The 26542-nt window shown below is 39.7% G+C and overlaps 1 protein-coding gene across 2 annotated transcripts in view; it reads right to left on the reverse strand.

The window, feature by feature from the left end:
- Positions 1-26542, reverse strand: part of LOC120558702 (metabotropic glutamate receptor 4-like) — a 232360-nt gene that overhangs the window by 68980 nt on the left and 136838 nt on the right. The gene's annotated exons all lie outside the window — the stretch shown is intronic.

Here is a 26542-nt window from a genome sequence, read left to right on the forward strand (position 1 = left end):
TTATTTTTTAGTAGGAAAGGCAGTTTAAATAAAAGTATAACTCAATAAGGTCAAATGTTGAGGGATAACTCAATAAAATGGAAGATACTCATCAGCTGCCTGCCTCCACATTATGTCTCATATGTGCTTTCAGTGTGGCCTTTGTGACTATTCTCCTTTTTCTTGTCTCCTTTGTATTGTCTTTACTGCATGGACTGCTTTAATGCCTTTGTCATCAACTATACTTGCTTGTTTGTGCTTGCTTGTTTGTGTGCCACTTATTTGTATGTCTTAATCATTTTTGCTTAGGCCTGCTGTCATTATAGATGTAATGGAATTTTTTAGAATCTGTTAACCATTTGATTTTAGGATGCCAATTGTCAGCTGGCCGCAATATGGAAGGAAGTCAAGCTTAGTGAACTGATGGAAACTGCTTTAGATACTCTTGAGATAGTTATGTTTCATGATATTTTGATGAATGTGTTCAGATGCTATAGATTGTGAGTGCCACGTGCAGCGTTCCGCTTGTCTTCACATGTCGCTGTTATGAAAGGTTTGACTGTTCTTAGTTTAACTGCAGAAATCTTTTCTCTAATCTCAATTTTTGCTTGCTCAAGTTATTTTAGATTTATGGCTGTCGTAGCTTCTGTGATCTTCCTATGTGATCTTCCTATGGCTTCTGTGCTGCATAGTTGGAAAGTTAACTGACCAGATTTTATGACGTTCAATAATGTATTTCATGGTTTAACTTCAAATACTGTATGGACACACTTTTTATGCTGATGGATTTTTTTCTTCCCGAATCTCTAGGGTTGATCAATTCAGGCAGTAGATGTAGAGGGCAGAGTCGCTTCAAACCAGAATAGAGTTTGACTGCGTATGAGTCAGTGGGTGAACATCTTTTCATGTGCATGACCCAGCTCAGTATGAGAGTAGAGTCGGTAGACTACATGTCCTTAAGCTACTCCTGCCTTAAATACATCTTAATCCGAGAAATCGTGGATCATTTTTACAGTAAAAACACTGAAAGCAATACACAAACAAAAGAAGATAATGTTGACAAATGACAGAAAAAAAAGCTGCTTAGTATTGTGTAGTTTTTGGAATCGTGAAAATTCTCAAAATGTGCAGTGAGAGAAATCCAACACCTTTCTATGCTTTGTTTATTTTTTCTGAATTATTTAAATAAAATAAAAATTGCAATAACATGTTTCTTTGTCAAAGATAAATAAGGAGGTCAAAGTAGTTAACTTTCTGGGCCTTTTGATCTGATGACTGACTCTTGAATGAAATGTTGCTCATCCTTTCCAAATTGCTTGTCACGACACCTCAGCGTTGCTCTGGGGATTTCTTTAAAATACGGCAGTGTTGTAGACCACCTAAACCGAGACCAAGTCATCACCAAGACCAGAGTGTATCGAGACCGGGACAAGACCAAGATTTTGAGGGGTTAAGACCGAGTCAAGACCAAGACCAAGACCAAGGCAGGGCGAGATTGAGTCAAGACCAAGACCAGATTTGTGTTAGACAGCCAGGGCTGCTTCTCCTGTCTCCCACATTCACTTTCTTGGGAGTGCGTGTTAAGGGGGCAGGGAGATGGGGGGTTTACGGTAACAAATTTCAAATTAGATATGAGTCAAGTTATTGGTTGCATTTGCAAGTTTTAACACATAGGCCTAAATCTGACAATTGCACAGGCAATTTAACGAAATCCCAGTGGTGGTCTTGAGTCCTCTTTATCCGAGACCAAGACAAGTAAAAATGCGGTCGATTCCGAGACTAGACCTTCAAAAACTGTTAAGTACTACAGCACTGAAATACTGTCATCTTTGAGCATCCCTACTGACATGGAAGGACGTGTGGATGGATAGATAAGCTGAATATGACACTGAAAAACACTTTGAAACCTGCAGTATGTTAGAACATCACTTAGTCACAGCTTAGAAGATACATACCTTCATACGTCTGCTTTTTATACATCTGAATTTGAAAATAAAAAAAGTTACCTTACATCCAGCAATGCTAGCAAGAAATGGAAACTTTACCCACCAACAGTCACTACTATATTTCCTCCACTAACTGCAGACAGTCCGCTGTGAAGCTGATACCATCCCTTCCCTCTTCCTCACTTCACACAGCGGAGGCCTTTGATGTGGTCAGCTGTGGCCGTGCACTGATCCTACCACTACTGTGCTCCCTGCCTCGCTGAAGCCTGTGTTAGGAGCACAGCTGTTCAGTCTGTACCCATGACCTCCGGAGCCTAACAATTCATGTAACTCTACACAGACCTCCTTTTTGCCACAAGGATCCTCTGGATAAAAGATTTTCCGTTTTGTCATTTTATTGTAATATGTTGGATTTGCTTCAGTGGCTTTAAAGGTAGTGACTTGTGATGCGGCACACATACCAAAAGCATCCTTTCAAAGAAGAGGAAAGGCAGAAAAGGGATATCTGTGTGTGCTCGCTAATGAACCATGTGCATGTTGCATGTCAGCATTCCAGACTGATGGCTCTAAGTTGTCCTGGGCCCTCACACTGTGCCGTGTCCATGCAGCATTTCTGCGTCGGTTGTCTTGTTTTGAGCTAGAATCGCTTGTGCAAACAGCTCTGCCTCATGAACTGTGAGCACTGAATGACATCCAAGTTGGAGGCTGACATGCTTCATGCACACGCTTCTCTGGGATGCTCTTAGAGACATGGACCTTGACAGGGTCTCTGGCATGTTTTGAGTGTGCATCCTGCGGACTGGCAGCAGTCAACCGACACCTGTTGGGAACAGCTGGAAAAGGTACACCTGACCCTCAGGTTTGCTCACTTTGTATCTGCCTCGACGGCAGGCGGAACCTTTCTCCATTTACGTCTGTGTTTCTCTCCCTCTCTATAGCAATACAAGTGTGAACCTGTTTTTGTTTTTTTTCGCACTGCTTTGACGTCATAAGGTGAGATCTAGCAAATTGAAACTGTGTTGTGCAAAGGTGTTTGGAGGGTGTTAATCATGGCTCATTTTAGATTATTTCAAGCACAAGGCAACACAGTGAAAATGATCTTTTTGGCCATTTGCATCTTCAATTCACTCCTCACTTTTATAGTTATACATGTCTTTATGTTTGTTAATTTTGCAAAGTAAGTACAATATGTTCTTTGGAATAAAATATGAGGTGATGGCACATATAAAAATGTCTCCGGCCTCTTTTTCCCATGGCACTCAAAAACTCTCCTCCCAGAGGGGCTTTTCAAAACACAGATACCATATCATCAAGATCCCTGCTGATATGCCTGACTGCACCTGCTAGTTCTGCACCTGTTATGACTGTCTATTACAATATCTGTTCATAATCTTAAAAGAAAAAGAAAGAAAAAAGGCCTGCGAAAGAATACTTTGTTGAAGGTTAAAATACAGTTCAGTGGCTGAATTTGAGGAAAAATAATTAGAAAATTGCATTTAAAATGTGTTGTTTTTCAGAAAAACCATGCAATACAATGCAAATGTAAAGTAAACATGCTGCCCTGATTTAAAGTCTATTCCTCTCTTTTTGTGTTTTTTAATTTGGCTGCTGTCATGTATTGTGGTGCTGCAGTGACGTGTCCAGTCCCATATCTGCCAAATAAGTGTGAGCTGCAGTGAAGCTAACCCGGTGTTGTATTTTTCACCTGAGGGATTTTCACTGCTGTATAATCACACAATTTCAGAATTCTGTCAAGAACCGGGACAGGCAGAGCTTATCATGTTTGTGTTGGTGAGATTTCTTGCTCACTGGTCTACAGCGATAGTCCTGAACAGTGTGCTTCCTCTAACAGAACACAGTCACTTCCCAATAATGTTGACTGAAGTCGAAATTAAATTCCTCAGCAAAGGCCCCCTCTGATCCCCCTATAGAGAAAAGAAACCGGGATTGGGAGTAAAAAAAAATAAAGATGTGATGTGAAATTAGAATATGCTATATGCAAGCATGGAGAGAATATCTTGGCATGAATTAACATATGAAAATTGCACTGTGTAGTTGAATTCTGGATGGCTCACTATACTCACAGCCAGATTCAGTGATAAAGATCTAGGTTGTTCAAACATGTTCTCATTGTTCCATTTCAGTGATGCTGTGTGCACTTACCATCTGTTCAGGCTGAGGCTAAAGCAGCCGAGCTTCCTGTCCTCTGATATGAGCACTCTTTGTAACCCCGTCACTTATACCGTTACACTATGTTTCCCTCCCCAAGTTTATAGAACTGCTTTAATCTGCACCCAATCACCCCAGCACTATCCATTTAATTGCTAATGGGCTTGGGAAATATGCTTAATTGCTGTGATGTGAGTCTCAAGCAGATTTTTGATGCAGATTCAATGCTGAAATCACTTGCTTTAAATAACTGTGCCTCTTTCAAAAATTCAATGAGCTCATTTGGCACTGCATCAATGCAGGAGTAATGATTCTCATTAGGACGGTACAGAAATATTGTATATTTTTACTGTTTGCTGGGAAAGAAAAATCAAAAGCTTTTGTTAAGGTTTTTGGAATGTTCCAGTAAATACTTCTTGCAAATGTGTTAGAAGTATATTTTTCATCTACGGAAACAAAAACAAAAAAAGTTTCATGCCATAGTTTTGCTGACAGCTGGTTAGGACTGCTGTTACTGTGCGTGAGGTGTTGGTATTTCATCTTTAAATTATGAGGTGAAACAAAAATTGAGACATAAACCCAAGAGCAATGGTTGTGGTCTATGACGTTTTCAGCAGGTTAAATTCAGCTAAATCCATGCATTGTCCAAGGATGACGACTGACCATTTGCAAAACCCCTACCCCCGAACAGCAATTGTCCAATCATAGCTTAGAAACTTTAACCAGTGCCAAGTTACAGTTACTGCAGCCCCAAGCAGTGTGCATGAGGCTGCAGTAGGAGCCATACTTGGTATCTTTTGGAGGGTCTTGTCTTTTTTTGCCTTTCCAAAATCAAAAACACAAGAATTGTGAGGAGTGGATTAAACTGTGTGATTGTCTGCTCTAATGCAAGCTGCAATGTTAGCATGCTCGGCTACCTAGCAACTTAGCAATATTTCCAAAGCCAAAGAGCATATTAGGTAACTACATTATTTTTGTGGGATTGGTTACCTTAGAAAAATCCCCTTTCATATAAATGCACCCTGCAATAAATATTGCACATTTTATTTATGTTGCCTTTTTGCCTGGGGCATGTAGCTTTGCCTTTGTTTGTTTAGCATGATAAGTTATATGTATGTAGCCATCACATACCTATTAAGAGCCTTTTAGGTTTTAAACTAGTTAGCTGGAAACATGAAAGAAAAAGGCAGCTGGAGAATCACAGAGTTAGCGTTAAAATAGATAAGTCTTCATTTCAGCTGACAAAATCAACAGTACTTGCCTACAAATGAGGAGCTAACTTTTGTTGTGTGTGAAATCAGAAAACCATTGTTTCAATATTGCTTTACATTTTCAAGTGGTAAATGTACCACTGGTAACAACGGAGTATGTGCAGTGCTAGAATGGAACGCTTGATGTGCATGGCAACAGTAACTAAAAGGGGCAGGGCTTAGCCAAGGCTCAGTTCCACCTGACTCTGAGAAACTGTAACCACAATAATGGTGCGGTAGCTTCTAATTTACAGAATGGGTTTAACTCCTGGTTCTCACGTTCAGTTAGAGGCAGATATCATTACTCTGTTTGCTCTCACAGGAGCCCCGCAGATCCAAATGGCTGACACTCACCAGCACCTTCAGGCACACAGTGTAGTCTTCACCATTCAATTAAGAAGCAGCTGAATAGAAGACTGGATGTTAATTCAAGGTGAAGCTTCCAGTCAGTGAATCCCTGCAGTGTAGATTTCCATTCTTACCCGGTGAGGAGTTAAACAACGCTCTTCCTGGCATACTGATTGCTCAAACTATTGTGTTGGAGAGAAAATTGATGTGCTTTCGTATTTTCAGCTACTCAACAGTTTCAGTGTTCTTGTCATTATTGTTTCTGCCAAGTAAAAAAAAGGTTGGCCTGAACCTGCTGTGACTAACTGCAGAACCAATCTGCTGAGTCATAAGGCGCATTGAGATCTTTCAACCCATTGTTACTGAGATCAATATGGTGAGACTAACTCTGCAAGTTATCACCAAGGCTTACTTCATATTTCTCAACATTTCCTCTTTACAACTCTTCGGAAGAATCTCTAATACTTTCTCTTCACTAGATGAATAGCCTCTTGATAACTGTTTTCAAAGCCTTTGCAGTGGTGCAAGGAATCATACAAAGAAGGAAGAGTCATTACTCATCACATATGTCATTGGTGCCAAGCCTGTAGCATTCTATATGTATTAAATCAAAATGGACTTTGTTAGTCAATGAGCTAAATTAACATTTGCACTTTGTTTAGCTAACCAGCAATGTCTCTGTTGAGACGTCCTACATTCATTTGGAGATGAAACCCTGTTGGTTAGAAATAATCCACCTGAAGGTGTAAAAGACACAGATAGGGAGCTGCGGTGTAGGTAAGTGATAGCAAATGTTACTTTACAGCCTCTCTAGCACAATCGCTGTCATGATTTATGTGTGGGACCTGCCCCGTTTGGTCATGTATCATGATGTAGCAGCTATCTTGGACCAACAGGGGTTTGAGTTGAGCTATATGCAGATGCTGTACAGGGCCATGATCTGTTTGGAGAGCAATAACAAGGGAAACAAACACCCACATTTATATAAAATACATCAGTCAACATCACGTATTGGGTTTTCTTTTGTGGAAAAATGTTTCAGTCAAAGGTGACACAACACAGATATGATGGGTCATAGTGGGACTTGCCATGCCTACCCCGTTAACTTCAATAGAACTAGCACCAATGCAAAATACTAATGATTTATGACTCTACCTTCTTTCTAAGATTCCTTGCAAACATATTTTATAAACTCTTATGTTTTGTATGCAAAAATCTTAATATGTAAAGTAACTAAAGCTGTCAGATAAATGTAGTGAAGTAAAACATGCAATATTTCCCTCTGAATTGCAGTGGAGTAGAAAGTTGGATGAAAAGAAAAGACTCAAGTAAAGTACAAGTACCTGGAATTTGTACTGAAAAAATTACAATACTTAAGTAAATGTAGTTCGTTACATTATTCCACCACTGTGCATAAAGCTTATACTATAAGGGGGATCAGGATGCTGAACAAATGCAGGAAACCGTCACCCTATTTTCACTGAACTCAACCAACAGGATAGTTGGAACCACTAACCGCAAACTACCCATTTTTGTGCATATGTACATTGTTATAGTGTACTAGATAAAGGATGAATGCAATTTACTGACAGCAATCTGTAATGTAATTATTGATCAATAACGTTCCATCTTTAGTACTGTACATGGCAAGAAATGTCCAAGCTGTAGCGGCCATTGTTTCTCACTACACTAGTTCTGTCACCGCCATATAAAGTGCAGAGTTTGTCATGTTTAGTTACTCTATCTAATTTTTCTTTCTAACAGTTCATACATTCTGCTTTACTCTTTACACTTCCTGCTTACACTTGTATGAGGTAAGAGGTATGGAGCTCGGGAGGTGTCATGGATGGGAAAAAAAACTATTTAATAATTTGTGTTCTCGGTGTACTCATTCGTGCATAATGCATGCTCCCGATTTAATATTGTTTGTTAATTATTTATTTTTTACTTGACCTAGAAAAAAACTACAACACCCTCCTCTCATTATCTTAAAATATGTACAGTATGGCCAATGTTAGCCTGGAAATCAGACAAATCTGCAAGCTCATGATTTATTTGCTTTGGCAAATATGTCTGGGGTCTCTCACATTCAGACAGATTTCCAGCCGGCCAGAACCAGGATGGCCAGTCAACCCCCAAGGCGGGGGGGGGGTTAAGATGATGACTGTCAAAGGAGCGTCATGCTAACTGGCCGTAGTTACCGAACGTAACCGTAAGCCATACTGTGTCCAGCGAAACACACAAGGCTCACAGAACTCAGATCAAACTAGGCGTTAGGGATGTCAGGATACCAAAAATTCAGTAGTCGGTGCCAATACCAGTAAAATACCACGGTAAAAAAAAAAAAGGATTTTCTGAGATTCCATGTACTTGAACTTGAAACGCTTCTTTATTAAAATATTTCATATCAAAATGTCATAACAAGACATACAAAACATGTGCAATAGAGCATAGAACAACATAATAAAGTGCAATTAATGGTCATAGTGCAACCACTAGTGTCCCCAGACACATTCCAGACTTCCAGGCATCTTTTCAAAAGGTACTATGCAAAAACAACAACCGTGTTTCTAACAGTTGAATGACCAGAGACGTTACATATTGGAGATGTTGTTTTTTAGGTCGGGTAGAATCAGTTGACTCTCGTTCATATTTTTTCGAAAGACATTGGCCAATTGTTCGTGACCTCCTACTTCTGAATGTATGGACTGGAACACTCTGAAGTGTATACTGCCCCCCTCAGTTCCGGAAGAGGCACAGCACCGATGCTCCTAACGCTGGCATCGTCGCTTACGGTGCTTCAAAAAATGGGCATCGTCGATGTTTTGTCATTTTAGAACCGGAAGGTGTTTATAGTATCGGTTCTCCTGACATCCCTACTAGGCGGTACTGATCAAATACGAATCAAGGTTCTGTTACTGTATTGCCTATTTCTCACCTAAAATATTTTCAGGAAAACATTTTAGTGTACTGTTTAGCTGTAATTTGGGAAAAATTCTGACCAGGTCACCTTTTATTTCCTGTTTCAAAATGGACCAAGCACTGCCCCAACTTGCATGTGTTGCTCAGAGCTACGTTGTTGGCTCTGATTGGTTGTAGGTCTATAACTGAGAGGTTCCAGATTAATACGCATTTACAAATTAGTCTGGCGATGCCAGGCTATGGCCTCTGTAACAAAATGGTGAAAATACAGCCACTCTCAATTTTCTAATAAAGAGCTGCTAAGTAAACAGCTATAACATCCACTGACTGAGTGAGCCAGACACAGGTTTCTGTAGCTGCTGAAGGGCTTAAGCACCACAACATTCTTCACTGCACCTCGAATTACAAGTAATAGCCTTCTACCGATGCATTTATTTTGCTCAATGGATGGAATCAAAACAGAGACGTTAAGAGCTGTGTTAAAACACTTTGGTACTGCTCCCAGTTTCAGTTCACAGTGAAAGTCCACTGACAACTCTCCCAAAGCTAAACTGCGGATGTGGATGTTTTGTGTGCATGGTTGTTTGTGTCTGAGAGTTCAGCTGTGTCTGAAATCACTCTGTGTTTGCTGCGTAGTGCACTATATTACCCCTCCACCATTTTGTTTCAAGTTCAAAAATTAGTAAAATAAGTGAAAAATGCCCATGGCATGAACACTACTATTCATTACCAAGCCCACAGTCTTGTGTCACATTTGATAGATACAAACATTACATGTTATGCAACACTTAACCTGTCAGTGATGATGCAAAATGATGATTCATTAGTGTCCCAATTTTAATTTTCTGCTCACTGTAGAATAAAATATTGAGTGTCTGTTATACAGTCATTTTTGATTCAAAACACAAACATATTTGTTTAGATGTATTTGAAATTACAAAAAGCCGAAATAATTTTGCACCGTCTACTGTAAAAGCCATACCTTAGCGAACTTATCACTTGACTATGTTGCATTCACATTATTTGTTTGTCGTTTGATGCGGTAAAGTCTCTGAAATTGGGTTTGAAGTTGTAGGCTATATCTTCACAAAAAGTGGCTCATATGACCCAGACACACACAGAATCAAACTGAGGCAGGATTCACAAATGAATGGCCAAATACTTTACTACATTTCTACTGTTTCACAAACCACATTTCCTCACTCCATCCAGACATGCCTAGATACAAAAAAAATAAAACAAGCCAATCTTAGTGGCAGCATTATTATGCATTCATAGATGTAACAAGAAACACAAAAAAGAATGTGCTACATCTCAACGACTCCCTGCTTCCCTCTCCTCACACAGCCCTTGGCAATTATGTTGTTTAGATCCATAAGTGTGACAGTCATGTTTACAGGCTATGGGTAATGACAGATGTTCCCATGTGCTGTATAATAAATAAGGGACCTTTGGGAATCTCTTGCCAAACTGAACTGGATTCGGGGTGATATTTTAGAGTGTATGATATTAAAGCAAGAAACTAGTTAGGTAGAAAATGCTCAATTTTTAATTTCCTTAATTCCCTTTCCGCTTAACAGATTTTGCCCCCCTGTGCCTTTATTGCTTTTATCACAACTACATTTTTTCTCCTCGTCTTCACTGTTGAGTAAAGTAGGTACACTACTTAATGATTTTGGCAGCAATTTAGAGATTTATATTACATAAGAAAAAGGCTATAAAGGAAATTTGTGCTGTGGCTCATTTGAGGCCTTCAATCATGAGAACATTTTCTGTGTGTGCCTCAATACAAAAGAGCGAGTGGAACTTCCTTAACACAGTATTTCAAAATGCAGTTTGTCTTCTCATTAACAGTGAAGTCTTACTGTTTGTTATTGTTATTCATGTTTTCCATGTACCTGTTGCCCCTTATTATATATTGAGTTGCCGAAAATGAGCCTCAGAGGAACATTTAAAAGTACCTTTAGTTATGACACATGAATTTAAATGGTAAATGGAGTGCACTTATATAGTGCTTTTCTACCTTAACGGACAAAGGGCTTCACAGATCTCATTTATCCATTTGCGCACACACACACACACACACGCACACACGCTTATTCTCACACACGCACGCACTAACTCACTCACTAACTCACTCACTCACTCACTCACTCACTGACTGATGGCAGCGGAGCAGCCATGCAAGGCACTGGCCTGCCCATTGGGAGCAACTTTGGGTTCAGTATGTTGCTCAAGGACACTTGTAGAAATGAGGAACCAGGGAATCGAACTACCAACCCTGCAGTTAACGCTGCCTGCCACCCTGATTCAAAGTCTTGAATAAAACTGAGAACTGAAATGTTTAGATTGATCAGTGAATTTGTTGATAAGGAAAAGGGATCTGAATATGCTTATCCTTTAGCAGAACAAGTGAAATATGTTGGCCTTTGGTGTGCCTTCATTTTTTTAATTGAGAACGACACATTTGCATGTTTGAGGGTGGGAGCTTAATTGATTAATCGGGTGTAGTGTAAGCTCTACCATGTTTTCCAAAGTGAAACAGAAGTTATACTGATTGGTTTGCATTCTGGCACCAAACATCCCCAGGCCTCTTCTACTTCAGTGTTCCAAGACCTGATTTACAAGTTTTGTAGCTGTGAAAGCCCTGGATGTGACATGATGTACAAACCAGTCTACACAGCTGTTTTTGTCACTGTTCGTTTATTCAGTTGTCTCTCTCTCTCTCTCTCTCTCTCTCTAACACACACACAAACATACACACACACCAAACGCAGTGCAAAAAACAGTAGCCAGCAGCCATTTCTGCATTGTTACAGTTTGCATAAATCTTTGTATCTCTGGAAAAAGAGAACAGACAGGCAACACTAGATAAGAATTTTTTTTCCCATTCTTGCAGGGGTGGGCTGTTCCATTTGATTTTCAACGTTTTGTTACTGATAGGTAGCTCATTTTTCATACTTTGCTATAGCCAAAACAAAAAAATGTTTCAGCTGAATTAAATATGTGATGTGCACTGACACTTATTGTTTCTGTGCTGCTTCTATACAGCGTTGTTATTTGATTTGTTAAGCTGTGGCAATCACCAATTTGGGCAGTGGCAGCTGTGATTAATTATCTCATTACAAATTGAATTATTACTTGCGTTAAACATGCAAATGATCTCAACTAAAGGTTGAGGATGTAGTGAACTGAACGACATTTGTGATTAATGAATCACTGCATACAAATAATGCGCTTTTTTACCACACAATTTGAAAAAGGAAGTTGTAAAAAGTGCAATTAATGTTTAGGTTTGACTGATCCCTCCCTCTGGCTATACTCAATTAGCATTATAACCCCCAGTATTAAAAAACAGACAAAAACTTTGAATGTGTGATCAAAATATCTTTTAAACTTTTCAAATGTGGACATGAGAACCCGTCTTTGTCTCAAGTGAGTTTAAACAAGGATCAGTAAGCTATGAAAAGTCAGACTCTTGCATGAGAGCTCAGGGAGATTCACAACAGGTGATTAATAAACGTTTGATATAATGAAATGTCTGAATGTATTTGCAGTTCACACAATGGTTGTCTTTTGTATTCAACATCCCGGAACTGGTGCCCTCCTCTGTCTCCTGTCCCCAGGCAACAGACATTTTCTACTGCATTGGTTCAAAAGACATCAATGTAGGAAAAAAAGGGAAATTTCGACAGTGCCTTGGGATATGAATAGATTTAATATTTCTGGGGAAGATTCAGAAAGAGTCTTGCACGCTATGTCAGATTCATACTTTAGATTGGCCTAGATCAATGAATAAAATGTCTTAAACATCATGAGGTCAGTGGTCCCCGAGCCATCCACAGTATATTGGGCTGCCTGTTCCTACATACGGACCATACATTTTTGAAGAATTTTACATTAAATTTATTGCAATGCTTCACACCAATGAGCACTGCCAGTTTCCTTTAATGGAGCCACACCAGAAGCAGCCAGGGGTTGAACTAATGACGCTGCGGCGGTGCCTGTTTATTTTCCTCTAGGCCAATTCACAACTTCTTTGTATAATTACATGCCTGATTCATGCTTCTGTGTCACTGATTTATGACCTAAAAGAAATCCAGCCCAAGCCAGTTCATTAAAGTTTTTGTATTTGGCGCTCTAGTTTGCTGGCATTAGCCATTAACAGCAGCAGCAGCAGACACAAACACATGTTGACTGACAGCAGTGTTATCGGTTAAACTGGTGATAACGAGCGGAGAGGATAGAGCAAATTAAAAATAATGACTTCATATCAAATCACATTTTCTTGAGCATACAGCCTAACCTGATGAGAAATATCACGTTTAAAATAAAGAAATGTGTCTCCTACACATTCATACAGGCTCATTTACAGTATTTTATTTAAAATGCAGCTTATTTAACCAGTTCCATTTCCTCCTGCACAATAAGTGTGCCATTAATTCTAGATAATTCTGTCTTGGAAAGGTAGCAGGAGATATGTTTTGTAATACAGCGGTACTGCATCAGTACCCCATAGTCTTAATAGCCAGTTTTCCAGTATTTGGATCCATTTAGTGAAGAAAAAGTATTTACTGACACAAAATGTTTAAAAAAAAAAAAAAAAAAGGCTATTTGTTGATTCAGTTTTTGGGTTAAAGGCAAGCATTAAGCTGGTAGCAGAAAACGATTATTGTATTTCAAATACATTTTCTTTTGGAGATGACCAGAATGTGGTTAGTTTTATGGGTTGTATTGTGTATTATATTAGTAAAAAAACAAAACTATCTTGCAACAAGTTATTTTAACATAACCGTTGATTTGGGTTATTTACGCTGATTACGTAAAATACGTACTGGCAAAGAAGATGAAGAAAAGGCAGGAGAGGGAGAGAGGACTGTTTTCTCTGCTTCTGCATGAAAGACGAGATGTTAGTCAATGACGACTGTGGTTCTAAGGAGCCTCTAAAAGAAAAAAAAGATTCAGTATTAAGGCAAGTTTCCATCAACTTTCAAGCTTTTCATCCTTGAAGGTTTATGTGGAAACTCTTAAGAATGGCTCATTGATGTATTTTTAGCCATATGGAGCCGTATTTTAAACACTCTGTAATAGGGCTGTTCTCAACTAAATACATTTTTAGTCGACTAACACTCATAAGATTTTGTTGATTTACAGATCTGTAAAACTGAGTTTCTCCACAAAGAATTATGCAAAAGCAGCACTTTAAATCTTGTGTATACCAAAGATGTGCTCATAAATGTCTTGGAAATAAGTCATTCAGCATTAAAAAAGCATAAAAAATAACTAATTGACTAAAGAAATCAAAGAGGAGGCAGCCCTACTCTAGACAATATCCCTAATATATCTAGATGCTGTATTTTTTTATATACATGTACTGTGGAGTCAAGTGGTATTAAAGCTATAACATTAACAATAGACGTAAAACCTTAAAGTTAAAAGCTTGTAGTTCTCTATGGCGATAAGCTATAATTGCAGTGTTTTTGGATCTCACTACCCACAGATCCAAACAGTGCCGCCTGTGTAACGTCTGTCAGTTGGTAGTTGAAGAGCAAGTCTGTTGCTATAGCTCCGCCTACCCTCTCTGGTGGGCCAACCACTGCTGGGTGATAGAAAATGCCTCACTTACTGCACGCCGCTTGGGATCTTTCCCTGGAATGTCACCACAGGCACCCAGTTCCTAATTCTAAAAATGCAAGGGCTTTTTAATTTGTGGGCCGTAGGCTCAATCACAACAGACGTTTAGACTTTTTCGATCTCTTCCAGCTGCCTCTTCATTACGCCACAGATACAGTATGTGAATTCAGATTTTGCAAATTTCTCCATCTTACCTGTTCTTAACTTATTAGGTATGCACAAGCTATGTACTGTAAATAAATTCCTGTTAACGCCGTACCTGTCTAATGATCAGAAAGTATGTATATTGGTTCAAATATGTGTTTGACTGAGACAGCATGTTATATTCATTAGCCTCCCAACAAGCTTTGATCAGCCAGTTTCCCTTCATAACTGGGTAAACATGTAAAACCTTTCAGTGAGCCTTAGAGGAAAAGGGATCAAGGGGGGATAGACGGCTTATTTCAGAGGGAGGACTAAAGACAAACAGAGGTCAGAGATACCACTGGTGGCCAGTTGTTTTGTTCACAAACACAAACTAAAAAGCCAAGCAAAATTGAATCCAGGGTGTAACGTGAAGACTTTCCCCAAGTGAACAAGGTAAACAAGTGTTGTTGTTGAAGTGAAGAGCAGAAATTGGAGCTCTGTTCCATCAACCAGCAAGCCGGGCTCAGGCACCTCTTAATAAAAGTGTATCAGCAGGAATTGTAAACCCCTGGCAGAAAACCTTTAAAACAAAACAAACAGGACAGGGCTTTGACTTAATTATTCCCAATGTGTTTCTATCATTTCCTGCCTACATTTTAAACTAAAATCATTCACCACATAATTCTACCTCTAGGATTATGCAGTACTGAGGTCAGATATAACGGATGAGGTGAGGCAGTGCACTATACGTTCTGTGTTGAGCTCATCAAAGATTAATGTAGACGACAAGCCTCATGCTGCAATTTTTAAATCTGTAAGGGAACAAACACCATAGTTTTGATCTAATTTGGTTCCTTAAATGTGGGAACACTTACTCCAGGCGACTTCCTGCTCCTTAAACCATTCCATTAACTGTGTTTGCTTTGCACTACAGTAACCTAAAATCTTTTGCAATTTGGGAGTTTGTTCAAGAGAGGAGGTTCTCTGCTTGCTGCTTTGGTTAAGTGTACATGTTTCTTGACAATATGGGTCACTTTATTATTTGGAGTGTACCCCCATGGGAATTATGACATGTTGTAGTGTGAAAAGCATATACACCACTTGAAAAACATCTAAAAACACAGTCCTTGTAGCTATACACTTTATTAAAAAATGAGTAGTGGTGTTAATTCTACCTAAATGGTGAGGAAGGAGCCCAGACTTAGAGTGCATTGCTGTTTAACAATAGAGTGGCTATTATACTGTATATTTATGATGTTATTCCACTTTTCCCCCTTCCCCTGTCTACACATAAACATCTCCCATGTGAGGTATAAATTAGAATTCCTTAAGAGATGCCAAACAGATGAATGCAGGCAACAGTATTTAAATGTCAGTTTTGAGTTTTCCATTTAAGCTGAAAGGAAACAAGGTAGAGTTTAAAGATGTCTTGACATAAGAAATTGCTTATCCTGTTTTAATTGTTCAGCTATCTCTTGTTACATGTCAAATATGTCAAAACAATCTTATTTTGTGTTTTCCATCATAATCTCACTCTTTTCCTGGTAAATGTTAAAATATTTATATAATATGGTAATTGGATGTTTGATGGCTCTTTGCAATTGAACAGAAGCAGTATGTACTGTTACAGTATGGTTAGCCAACAGCACTGGCCTCATAGGAACCCTTTTGAAAACATAAAAATAAACAATCAATTCCCCTCCTATGATGCAGAGAACATCACAAACTATCATCTCTGGCGTTGACTGGAACATTTCTGTCTGTAAATCAGCATGATGTGGCAGGATATTGGTTGCAACATTTAAATTAGCAATTGTTCCACTCGGTATAATCTGAACATCATACAACACTCTTTAATTTTAGATCCTAGATTCAGATAAGAAATGAAAAATAGTAGAAAAGACAGAGTCAAAACTTTTGGTTGCCTTTGGTGACCTGAGGCCTGTACTACGAAGCAAGATCAACATGGCCTGGATTTCTTTCAGTAATCCGGCTTCACTAACCCTAACAACTGCAGTCCCGGATAACCGGTGTCACCAAGGTGGTTATCAACAAGTTCAATCAACCCAGGTTTGTCCAATCTAGAGACGCGCGTGTTCACATAAAAGAGGCGGTGTTTGCGTACCACGACCAATCGCAAACATCTACCAGAGCCGCATATTTTAAACAAGAAGAGCAAACTATAATTCTACATAAATATGAAGGACACAGACTCGGTTTTACAGGGAAAACGCAATACAGTCGCTGCTTCCTAAAACAGGAAGGAAAGCTGGCAAAAAAAAAATTGCCGACGCTGTAGATGCGTAAATTACTCTTATCAATATCACTTCCCCATCAGTCAGGACCAAGATCTGACCATAATTACACTTGTGCTTTCCATAAACTGTCGTTGCTTTAGCCTGTTATTGCAGTTCCAACCCTGGCAGTGGGAAACGATCGTGAGAGCAAATAAAATATATAAAAACATAATTCAAACCGATGTGCGCATTGGCGACACACAGCTCAAGACGCCGACAAATATATATAATTCATAAAAATACCCATCAGGGAATGTTAACAGGGTTGTCGGTCTCTAAATGTTTTAACTTTTATATGCGCACCCCTCTCTCTCTCTCTCTCTCTCTCTCGCTCAGTGCACCGAGCTCCGCCTGATCTTCAAAGAATGGTGACGCCGTTATCAACCGATATTGATTGGTCAGTAGGCGGTGCTTTTACACCGGTTGATCTCTGATCTCCAACTTAACCTGCTCCCGACCAGGTTAGGCGTTCAGCATGAGTTACCACGGCGATTGAACCCGATAACAACTGATCCACCTTCGTAGTACAGAAAATCCTGGGTTGTGCCTTAAATTAGCTCGTTAACGCCAAATCCTGCTTCGTAGTACAGGCCTCAGCTATTTTACAGCTCTGCTGCTAACTAATATAATAATCATTACACTAACCAATCACATACTGTAATCTGACACTCCCTAGATGTCTTATTAGTCATCACCGAGCAGACCTCATACATACATTAACTTAATGGGAAGCTCTGCATCCAATGTTGAAATGTCTTCAGTAATGTAGCTTTGTGCAGATTTGTGTTGAGGATTAAAAACAATCGTAGATGCATGTCAGCATTCAGTAGTCTGGGCTCCATTTCAGGGTCAGGGCAAGAGTTATTATATTCTAGACTGGCTATTTGATCTATAATGATATTTCAATTAATTTATATATTATGTTATTATTATTTTTTTGGACAAATATTCATTAGCTGGTATATATATATTTTTTAGCAGACAAACCTTTTACAGAATGTCCCCAAGCAATTAGGTGTTAGGTTTATTAGGTTAGTTCATTTACGATATTGCAAAAGCAATTGCTTATAGTGAAAGAGAAACAGCCATTCAAAAACTGAGAACAGGAACCAGGCTATTTCAAATTTAAAAGCACATATAAAGCTTTATAAAATATTGTTAACTCACCGCGCTTCATCTGTCCTGAGTGTTGTACTCAAGTATACACAATAGCACATGTAAATAATAGTAATGCTGTTATTCTCAGGTAAAAGTTATTACTGGTAAATTGCAGTCTTTCCCAGTGAATTGCAGTGGAGTTGATTTCAGGGCCAAACCAAGTGGTCCTTATATGTGCTTTTGCCTGCACTAAAAATAATTTGTTCCTCTGTAGCCATTACAGTAGCTCTCTTCACAAAGAAAACTCACGCAAATCGGATAATTGTAAAATCAAGACAGCTGACTGCAAGGAATCAGTGTTTGTGAGAAACTAAAAAAGCATTAATTGTGAAAAAAGAATATTAGCAATATACAATCATTCAACAATGTACATATAAAAATCCTTTTCTCTATTCGAAGCCTCCTATTCATGTGCAGAATGATCAATATTGAATAAATCGACAATGAATGTATCGAACGCATTCCCAGCAGCTTCCAACAAAGAACCATTGACCAGTAGCTGGTGTTATGGAGTTAAGTGGTTCACCCAAAATACTTTAGGATATTGTGTTATATCCATCCAGTTTCAACAAAACATCAACAAAACATTTCCTTTTTCCCGGATGTGATTCCTTCTGTGCATTGACAAATGCAGTGTATAAAATCAGGTGGATTAAATGTACCAGAATTATAAGGTAGCATGCGTTTTGTGTTCTTTACACTCCTCTGTAACATGCAAATCCCAACAAATGATGTATCTTTCTACAGATGGACTATTCACCCTTCCAGGGCTTTTCAATTTGGGGAAAACTACCTAGCTCAGCAAAAAGCAGCTGAGATATGGCTGTAAATAAGAAAGTGATGCAGAAACAGGGAGCAGGAATGAGTGCTGATGGGCAAGCACAAGCTTCTCCTTATAAGACAGTTCATTAAACACCTTTCACAGCCACCGTGGCACTATGCCTGGAATGAAAAGCATGGTAAGCTCATGCAGGTCAAGGGGTCAACCTACTGTAGAAGTCTGCTGATAAATGCTGAGACAGGAGCAGTGAGTGAAGAGCCACACCAGAGGCAACAACAAGGGTATCAGAGTCACTGACTGCATTACGTTTATCTAGAGACCACTTTATCTTCACTGGAAAACATCTGGTTCTCCTCCTTGTTCTGTCCCTCATATTGTGTTGCTGAACACTTGAACTGAATAAAAGTAATGAAGAAGAGTATTAAAAATACTGTGGAGTGTTTTGGCAACATTGAGTAGATTGTCCTTCTGAGCCAATGCGTGGCACTGGGTTATGCCACTAAGATAAGTTGGCTGTGTCCTATTTTCCAGAGCAGTCAGATATAAAATGTTATATCACTGTGACCATTGTCATGGGATAATCTAATTGTGTCTGAAACTAACACAAGAAACAAAAATAAAGAGGGTCATCCGTCTTATGGGTGTCTTGCAGCATTTGTCATGACACGGTTATTAAATGACTTCTTTTTAATGAGAATTCACAAGGCTTTAATTTCTAGTGTAGCAAATGTAGCCATATAGATAAGCAGCCTGCAAGTTTTGATGGACTTTTTGTGGGGCATACCACTGACAGAGAGGCAAATTAATGACCTCCCTGGAGAGTAGGGCTGGTGTTTGGGGAGGCTTATAAATAGAGCAGTGGTGTGATGGAAAGTCTGTGATATCTTTGTGTGACTCCCACTGATTGTAGACGACCCACTAAGTAAGAATGGAAGGAAAAAAAAAAATTTGGGCTGAAGCAGGTATACTGTTTCGTTTCTTAGAGTTAGTCACAACTCAAGAACCATAGAATAGCTGTTTATCTCAGGATGGTGGACAGAGTTGATGCATTTATTGAACCAAGGCCAGATCACATTGTTTAATATGGCAACATTTTGCAGCATAATCGATCCATTTCATGAGATTTGCTGAGATCAGTTGGTTGCTTGCAGGGGCAATGTAAATCTGCACATATTGTTAGCATTAAATTCAATTTTGGTGAACTTTGACCGACCAAAGTCCAAAATGGAGGAAATGATCGTGGCTTTGCTGTGTTGCACCATCTATTTTCATTTAACCTCCCTCTGCATGAGTAGGCTATAAACTGCTCCACAAAAGATGAATGGTTTTCCAACATGAGACAGGACAGAGTTCATTGTACACATATATCTTTTAAATAAACTGTGTGAACTGCGCTATTATGAATCCTACTGCTTTCCTTGGCAGAATCCGCCCTGAGTAGCATTCAAAGCGAGCATTGGCCAGGCATCCATGGCTTGGGGTTCTATCCCCTGATCATTGGGCTATCCTAACCCTAACCACTCAAGGGCAATTGCCTAACCTCAGCTATCTCAACCCGCGCTGCTACTCTGGGCAGGTCTTGCCAAGGAAAGCAGTGGGATTCATAATGATGCATTAAGTTATTGCTCCCTTAGCATCAAGCGGGCTTGCTAACTAATGGCAAGCAGTTAGCAAACTCATTTGATTAGATACTTTTTTTTCCCTCTTTAATAAAAGTCTTTATTGAACTAAATGATGTACAATTCTTAGAACAAAATGCCATAGCTGAATTAAGCGGCACAGTAAAGTGAAAATAGAAGAAGCTCAGGGGAGCCATTGTGACTGACATGCGCTAGCATGTCTACGGCTAACTAAGCGTGTTAGCGGTTAGCTCACCAGCTACAGTAGTTTACCATCTAGCCCTGCGGAATAGTCACTATGTCACTTAACTTCTAGAACCAGTTATTTCGCCACTCTTCAGGTGAACAGACTTTTAGGCTGGTGGATAGTTTAATTTATATCTGATCTGACTCTCACAGCAGTACAATGCACATGGTGTTGGGTAGCCAATTCATGTATACTAGCATATTTTGATGACAAGTCTCACATCATAAGCATGAACACTCCCCACCTCATTTCAAAAATCGAAAATAAAAATCCAAACCTAGGCAATCTTAGCCTAGTCTGGGAAGGGCCGTAGTCTGAGGCCCTACTCTTGTGACAAATCAATATACTTTGAGGTTAGAGGACGAGACAAGGGGACTGGCAGGTAATAGGAAAGTGAAATAGAAGTCTCCTTAAGTACCTCTGTGCCCTGTGTTGCACCAGGACTAAAGTGGTCCCCGAGAAAGCTTATTGCATCAACTTTTCTGTACCTTCTTTGGCAGGTAACAGGCAAGAGCTTTACTGATATCCCCAGCCCTCAGTAACATGTGTAGGCTAGATGTCGCATGAATAAGTGCTTCTTGGGTCATTGCATTTTGCGCATATGCGTGTTTTACTAATATTAGTTTTGGCATCACTACAACACATTAAAAATCACCTTGCTTATTCCATTACCCTGATCATAATGGAAATGTAGTGAGGTTACAATTTAGATTGGTAGAAAGGAAACTTGAAAAGGCTGCTTTTTGAAAGTTCTGTCTTTTGTTTTTGTTTTGGTAAATTCATTATTTAGACCTTCAGATTCATGAAAAACTATTCTACTAGAATTGCTAACCTTTCTGTTATTTAAACGAAACACAATAAGCCTTAGACAGGCTTAGATCAAGAGTCTGTGATTGATATGAAATAGGTGTTGTTTATTTTACATATATGGGTGTCAGATAGCGAAATGGGATTGTCTTCCAGGTTTATTTTCTTTAGTCAGTGACTACTTTGGTTGCCTAACAAAGCAAGTCTTAGCAAGAATTACTTTTTGAGTCCAAGATGCAGAAGAAGCCAGGGCCCATTGGGCTTTAGAGCATGTCACATGCTTTGTCAGCAGGTGGTGGAGCTTGTTACCCTGCATACTTTCACCTTCTGTAGCAGTGAGGATGATACAGCCTGGACATTAGTACCGTGCAAATACAACCAAAGAGATGTGGACATGTTTCTTGCAATCGATCTACAGCTCACAAATCCTGTACTCTGTGACAGTGTAGTGTCTGTACTTACAGTAGAATATCTGGAGGAGAAAAAATCTAATTGAATCCTTTTTTCACTTTGATTAAATTGTGTTCAGTCTGATATTTACTTGTCTAATATTGGAGTTGATCAAAGTTGGCGCAAGTGCTTACAGAGTCATTAAACATGACCTTTTTATTCAAACCAAAATCAATCTCCTCAAAGTCACAGCCTTGCCTTATCAATGCTTAAACCAAAAATTAAATGTGCCATCAATAGGAAGCATTTGCAGTATTCTCAGGATCCCTGCTCTTCACAGAAGAGTCATTTAATTGATGCTGTTCATTTGTTAGGCTGTAGTTGATGGATGTTATACAAACTATAATAGAGCTGCAAAAGGTGAATCAATTAGTTGTCAACTATTAAATTAATCACCAACTATATTTAAAAATAAAATAATCCGTTTGATTCATTTTTTATGAAAATCAAATTCTTATTCCAGCTTCTTAAAGCTATAGTGCATAATTTTGGTACGCCTCCATGAAGTATTTAGAAGTAGTATCTAATTAAGTAATGGCAACAACACTGTCTGCGCATCCACATGACACAAGCCTTTGATGATCCGCATCATAATACTTGACTAAACCCATTACCAAACTGTTCAAGAGCAGCTGATTGGAGCTTTGTATCAACTCATTTGGCAATGGCTTGAATGTAACGGACATAGTCACACACTATAGTTTTAAATGTGTATATTTTCTTTACTCTGTGACAGTAAACTGAATATTTTCTAGTTGTGGACAAAACAAGACATTTGAGGCGTCAACTTGGGTTTTGGAACACACTGATCAATATTTTTCACAATTTCTGACATTTTATAAACCAAACAACTAATCGATTAACCGGGAAAATAATCAACAGATTAATGGAAAATAATCGTTAGTTCGCAGCCCTAAACAATAGGTTAAAGGTCTACTTGTGTCATCCGTAAGAGTCAACCTTGCACATATTGTCCCTCCCCGCAAGGTGTTGTGATCTCTATCATTGATAATCTGTAATTCAAAGCATTTTCCTAAAGTGTCTGCATGAGGCGCTACGCACGCATACACACACACACACACACACACACACACACACACACACACACACACACACACACACACACACACACTCACACACACACGCACAAGGGTTACAAAACCCACAAAGCTGCAGTGCATTGTTTACTTTATGATTTTGGTTACAGATGATTCCGTGGTGTGGGACCCACGCTGATAATCACTGCCGCGTGAAACATGAGGAGTAGCTCAGTCTGTCATCTATAATTTCAAAAGCAGGGTTATTAACTATGAATGTTGTCATGAAAGCAAAAGGCAATCATTGTATTCAGATTATACGCTGGTTTACTACGTTCCCATCAGCAAACCAAAAAAATCTGCAACACAAAATCAGAACCTATAATCCTACCAGTAATTTATAACTCGTTGATCCTTAATGGAAGAAACCTTTGTGTGAACCTCTAAACATTTTTCTATTCATTCCACCCAACTACCGTCGGTAGTAATATCCCTGATAATGGTAATTGACTATTGGTAAACATTATTTATCATGCAGCTGTATTATGGAAATTACAAAATCCTTCTCTTAAAATTCTGTTTTCATTGTTGGGGAAAACACAACCACTGGGCTCAAACCACAGTAAAAGGGCCACGGACTGAGGACAATGAATACTGTTTTTCTGTCTTTATTTCCATCCCATTGTTGGGAAATAACCTTTTAAGAGCACAGTTTCCCCCTTACTTAGAATGTCTGTCTAGGCTGATAGTAGTAGCAAGGTAGTTTACAGCGTTTGCCCTGTGGTGGAAAGAAAACTTGAGCTAATGGTAAACAGGTTTGAGTGGCAGATTCATAAGCATCTGAAGATACTCAAGTCACACGGGGTAAGTAAGAATAAATATAGGACTGCGAAAAGAACTTATATAATCATAGTGTGTTTTTTTTTTAAATAAACACGAGGTGCAATGAAATGAAACCTGGCATATTTAGGAAGCTTTAAATGTTAAATGCATGTTCTAGTTACAACGTTATAGTATGTTACTACAACCCATCGAGTTGAATTAAGAGGAAAATGTATTTTTGTCTTGCTTAAAGTCTGGCTTCATGGATTTACACAACTACTGGTCAAACCACTGTGCAACAACCTAATGTCTGAGTCATGCTTGTTGATTGCTAGCCAAGTAGTTAGACTGTGATGGAAGTGACTACTCACTGAATAAATCCACACAGCAGCTGAAGAAACTTTTCTCCCTTCAGACGAGTTCACATGACACCCCCCTCCCCAAAATGAACACTTCCTGATTGATTTGAGACCCGTTGACCTACCCTTACCCACTTTGTCCAGCCAATCCGCTTTCACATGCTTCAGACATGACACAGTCAAAGCCGGTGATGTGTTCCTGCTTTGACTGTGCAAAGTGAAGCACTGCGGTATCGAGGTTCTGCAATGGCTGTCGAGCAAAAAAGCAAAACCATTGTTCTGAGATAAGCGCGGTGTCCACACGAACCCTAGTTGTCACGCATATTCCAACACACACCTACAAGGAGGCGATGAAAACATCTTCAGTGCTAAGTAGTGTTGCTTACAAATGGAGGGCCAGTTAATCAATACACGTGTCATGGTTCAGTTTTCCCCAGAGAATGTAATGCATGCTTGGTGCAGAGGTGCTCAAAGCATTGCACATATAGCAGATATATCGACTTTAACCCAGCAGCCTGTCTGGATTAACTTATCAGCCCGACACTGATGCTGTGCCTTAGCCTGTATTGTTATCTCAGGCACTGAAAAACCATATATGCGAGTGCATGCTCTGTAACAATAAACATGTTAAAAACAGGCACACTGCAACATTTGATTTACTGTATTGGATTGAGTCCTAAAAGTTAGTGTCCTTGTTTTATGTGAGAACTACATCTGCATAGCCTTTTATTTATTGTGGAGCTTCGAAGCCATTAAGATATAAACAGAATTATTTTATCAAACAGAATCCAGTAAGTATGGTTCTTTCGTGCAATTTTCGATAACTCGCAGTGACCTTAACCACTCAGACTCTTTGTTTGTAATATGGAATGATGAAGGCTAAGGGAGGGATAGAGAGTGGAAGAGAGAACTGTAGGTCCGTGGTCAGAGAGATCCCTCACGGTTACTAAAGCGATGACATGTTTGATTACATTTACAGTTCAGTGCTCCTTCAGGTAGCTTCTAGAAATTCCCTACGCTCCCATTCTACCACCATCCCCTCTTCCAGCCCATCCATCAGCGGTCTATACAATTTCCACCGCTTTACCAATCTAGGCACTCTCTCTGCACCTTACCTCACCCTCATTACACTAATCTGACCACTACAAGACATATACTTTCATCCATTCCTTGGCTCAGCCATCCATGGCTTTCACTCATGCTATGGCCACTCTTCATTACTCTCCACTACCTAGCTCTTTATTATTTTTCCATTCATGCACTGCTGCCACCACTCCACTGCTGTACATGCTACTGTGTCTTTATTCTCCACTATGCTGTATTATGCTGGGCTCTGCTCCCCTTCATGCTTCTACATACCACACTGTCCTCCTCCATTCCTTCACTTTCATGTGGCTTCCGTCTTCCATTATGTGTTTATTTTCAGGCTTCTATATGTCTCATGCTTTGGTGTCCATCCAGTATATGTCTCTATCCTTTGTGTGCATCCATCTGTCTCTGTGGGGTCGTGTGGTCGTTCTGTGTGTGTCTGTGTCTGGGATCAGTCGTTCACTGTGTCATTTTGTCTCCTTGCTGCTGTTCCCCACAGGGATCTGTGTGTGTGTCCTGTGGTCTTTGTGGTGCTGTCCGTCCACTGTGGTCCTCTTTTGTGGCTTCTTTCTGGTGTCCACTCTCCTACGTTGGTCTGTCTACATCCGCTCTCACTGCATATTGTCTGTGGGTTTTCACTCAGTCCGCCCGTTATTTCTGTCCTCCTGCTGTCATCTCTTTCCACCTTTTCCGTCTCTGTGGGTTGTGTTCCTGTGCTGTGTATTTCCACATTTATCCACTTCCACTGTGTGGTCTGGGATGGATTCCTGTGTTCTGTCTCTGTGGGATTGTGTGTGGTCAGTGTCCATGTCTTCCTGGTTCCTCCTTTCCTGTCCTGGTGTGTCTGTGTGGTCTCCTGGGTCCTGTCCATGTTCCTCCACATGGTCCTGTGTGTGTTGTGTGTGGTCTTCCATATTTTTCTGTGTGTCTGTGTCTCCGTTCCTCAGTTGTCTCGTTTCCATATACAGTTATGTGTGTGTGTGGTCCTCTGTGTGTGTCTGGTCTGGCCATTTCGTTGTGTGTGACCAGTGTGTCCTCTGTGCAGTCCATTTTGTGCTGTCCATGTCCATGTGTCTTCCATGTCTCGATTCTGTGGTCATTCTGGTCCGTTCCTGTGTGTGCAAGTTGGTCTCCACAGTTGGTCGGGTCTCCATGCAAGTCCATTCTCTGTCTCATGATTCTCCAGTTGTCTCGTGCTGTGTCTGTCAATCTGGTCTGTCTCTTTCCTGATTCTGTGGTCTGTCTCGGATCCATGGGCTGTGTCGTCAGTGTGGTCTCCATAGTTGTCAAGTTCGTGTTACCATTGTTTTGATTGAGACCTGGTGTGGTGTCTCATATGTATATTTTTTGGTTTGGAATGTAGTAGTGTGTAGTGTGTATGCTATAGTGTGTGTATGTGTGTGTGTATGTATGTGTATGTATGTAGTGTGTGTATGTGTGTATGTAGTGTGTGTATGTATGTGTATGTGTAGTGTGTGTATGTGTGTGGTGTGTGACTGGGT

Source organism: Perca fluviatilis, chromosome 5 (genome assembly GCF_010015445.1).
Source record: "Perca fluviatilis chromosome 5, GENO_Pfluv_1.0, whole genome shotgun sequence".
In the NCBI taxonomy this organism is placed as follows: Eukaryota; Metazoa; Chordata; class Actinopteri; order Perciformes; family Percidae; genus Perca; species Perca fluviatilis.